The sequence below is a fragment of the Fukomys damarensis genome, unplaced genomic scaffold (genome assembly GCF_012274545.1).
Source record: "Fukomys damarensis isolate Sample0158 unplaced genomic scaffold, DMR_v1.0_HiC HiC_scaffold_2927, whole genome shotgun sequence".
Classification (NCBI taxonomy): domain Eukaryota; kingdom Metazoa; phylum Chordata; class Mammalia; order Rodentia; family Bathyergidae; genus Fukomys; species Fukomys damarensis.
Genome location: NW_022903839.1, coordinates 1 through 3,527, shown reverse-complemented (window position 1 = coordinate 3,527; position 3,527 = coordinate 1). Strand labels below are relative to the sequence as shown.

At 36.9% G+C, this 3,527-nt stretch overlaps 1 long non-coding RNA gene across 1 annotated transcript; it reads left to right on the top strand.

The window, feature by feature from the left end:
- Window positions 1-2,705, top strand: LOC104872515. Its single transcript, XR_783203.3, has 3 exons — window positions 1-33; window positions 2,558-2,586; window positions 2,677-2,705. It is a non-coding gene; the product is annotated as an uncharacterized LOC104872515 (long non-coding RNA).
- The last annotated feature ends 822 nt before the right edge of the window (window positions 2,706-3,527 follow it).

The following is a 3,527-nucleotide window of genomic DNA, read 5'->3' as shown; positions in this document are numbered from 1 at the left end:
AAGGAAACCATACAGGAAATATACAAGTAGAAGGTAAGAAACGTGCATATATATGTGTGTGTGGGTGTATGTGTGTTTGTGTGTATGTGTGTGTGTATGCGTATTTAGAAAAGCCATCTGACATGTTTATTTTAAACCAGAGCATTTCTATGTTCAAATAGCCAAAGAAATTTATGTATTCAATATGCAGTAAGGAGAAACACCAGTAAATTAGTAATAAGTTACTTACGTCGATTGTCAACAACAGGGTGAATTTCAGAGCCAATAAAGGAGCAGAATTATTAGTTCCATTCAAGCTATTATATGTCTGAGGGAAGTTAGAAAACAAAGAGGAGAAGAAAGAGTAAAGAATAAGAAGAATAATGCACGGAATAAAGGAAAAACAAGAAAGTATGCAGGGTGGGAAAATAATGACTTCTTTCGGCAAAGGAGGAGCAAAGTATGAGAAGTGTAAGGATGTCACATGAGCTTTCGGTACCAAATCTTGATGAAGGGGAGCAGGATTATTCCACTTTTCTGATTTTCTTAATGTTGCAAGTGCACTGAGGATGGAAATACTAGATTATGCAGAGCTGGGTTTTCTTTATGACAGGTAAATATAAATATATATGATGAGCCATACATGTGCCTTCCATGGTACCTTGGTTCATGAAGGTACAATTCTAGTTGCAGAATTATATAAAAAAAAATGTTGCCACTCTTGAAAGTTTCTATTTCACCATGTAGTATATCCAGAATAAGAGCAATGAAAAAGAAAAAAATAAAAGGAATAAGATTCATTATGGGGAGGTCAGGGAAGTCGTAGCCCATTTAAAAGCCCATAGGTAACCTTATGACTTCGTATTCAATTTGGGAGTCATGATGAGGAGACACTCCATGCTAGAGTCTGAAAAGTTTACTTTAGGTAAGGGGATTTGGAAGAGACCTGGTGTATAGGCTAGAGCCTCTCCACTGTAATGAAACCCCACGGTGGGGACTGTGTTGAACCGTACCTCTGATTCCAGAGGTCTGCGATCCTGTGCATCTAGTAAGTCCTCAGGTGATAGCAATGCCACGTGTTCTCAGGCCATTGGGAGTGGATGGATATCAACTTCCCTTTAGAGAAATCTGGCCAAAGAGCCATTGCATAATAGTTCAAGAGAAAAGAGGGCCAAGGGAAAACAAATAAATTTTTTGTATATCTAAAAATATTTCTAGCCATAGAAGTAGCAAAGAGGATGAAGAAATACAAATTGTAATTCTATGACACCACTGTCAAAAAAAAAAAAGAAGTAGGAAGAATAATCCATGGAAAGGAGTAAATGGATAGAATCAAGACCATAGATCAGTTTTGAAGGGCAGAGGGGTTGTTTAGGAGAAAGAAGAGAAATAAAGGAACCTAGGCAGGTAATTTTGGACTTTCCGATGAGCAAACTTGAGAGACCTCAAGTTCCAGTTCAAGTTCTCAGTGTATGTGCCCACAAATGGAACAGTAGAGTATTGCTGCTCCATAGATGATTAGGACAGGGGAGAATTGGAATGAACTGTAGCCCCTCACCTCCTCTCTGTATGTAACTATATGTGTGTAACTATCAGGCATCGAAGCTTTATATAGAATTGATAAGTGCTTATTCACATTGAGATTAACTTGCACAGGGGAGCATTGACTTTTGTAAGATAACTAATTTTTTACACCATAGCTTATGGATACAATAAAGGATATTCATAGAAATCTTTTAAAGATTGACATAATGTACCAAACCAGTTTTGGAAAGAAGAGACACTATAGAGTTCATTCTTTGAATACCCATATGGTTACTTTTGGTAAAATTTCCTGACTTTCAGATGTAAAAAATGATTTGTATCTAATAATTCTTTGATAATTCAGCTTATCTTTCCCATTTTTAAAGCCATATTTCAATATTGCAAGCATACAGTGCATTATTTCTTATATGTGATTTGTATACCTTCTTGCATAAGTGGATCAAGAAACTTTAAGATGGCTAACCTGGAGGATACAGGAAATGTAGGCATTCCAGCAGCCCGCAAGAGTTTAGAAAAAAATGACCATTTTTGTCAACGATTATGCTACAAGTATATGTCCCAACCTTTATCTGAGAAAAAAGGAATGACATATTGCACTGAGCTGTTACTACAACTTTGTCCTTTCTGACAAATTCTGACAATGTCAGGACAAACTGAAGAACACAATTGAATACTTGTCGTGTAATGGTATAGCATCGCTTTGATGTTCATGCTCTCGTCCATGACTTACTGAGATCACTTTCGCCTTCAGTCGTCGTGTATAAGCACATTGGGATATGCTCACTGTTTTATTTTAGTTATGCCCTTAGGAAGCATAATGTCATTTTTGAAATCCTAACTGCATGTCTCATAAGGCCTGTATTCTGATTTTTCTGTCATACCGTCCTAACCATTGGGGGAGAAAACACAAAATCGGAAGTAATCACTGCTAAAGCAGAGCATGAGGATTCAGCTCCATGCCAGTCCTGCGTGAATGCGTCTTTGGCTTTCTCATATTCACACAAATTGATTATGCTTCCCTTTTGCTTTTTAGAATCATCTGAGAAACGTCTTCACTTGAAGGTAATAACTTTATATTTATATCTTGAATTAACTACATGCTTCATGAAATACATAGGATTTATTTAATGTCTCACTTCAAACCCCATTCAGCCTGCCATTGAAAGGAAACATCCCACTTGGAAAAAAGCAGTACCAAAGGGAGATTTACAGACATGCAATTCAGGTAAATTTTGCAATATATATCACTCTGGAAAGTACAGTACATTAAAATGTTTGAGATGCCCACAGTCTTCTCATTATTTTTTCCCCATGTTTTGGGCTGGATTTGACATAAGTAATTCAGTTGTGCTTCTTGATGTCCATTTTGGCAAATAAAGTGTTTGCAAGCATGAGAACAAAAATTAAGTGTTAAGATGTTTCTACTTATGGTTCAATACCGTAACATCTGCAGCCTGGAACCTTAGACGGGTTAGGCATCCACAGAGCTTATTACAAGATTCCAAGATGTTTTCAACATTGGCAGATGCTTACTGGAGAGCTGGTCTCTGTGGTGCAGGCCTGAGTCCTGCTTACTCAGGAGGTCGTGGCAAGAGGTTCACTGACACCCAGGATCCCCTTTCTAAAGACAACAACAACAAAACGCTTGCTAGAATTCTGATACTTACCTAGAGTAAACCTTTGCTCGCTAACATGTCAACTGAGTTTCAACTTTAATTATTTCATCTCAGTTTCAATATACTGATGATCATAAGCAGATAGATGTTCTCACTAACACGCGTTATGAGTTCGTATGTATGTATAGTATCTCATATCTTTGTCATTAAAAATTGGGAATATAATCAGTCCTTCAAAACAACGATCCCTAAACTTTTTAGCCATAAGAACTCTTATAGTATTAAAATTAGTACAAATTATACAGAGCTTTTTTTTGTATGTTACACATCTCTCCCCATGTATACTACTAGCAGTTAAAATCTGAAGGAGGGAAAATACAAGCATGA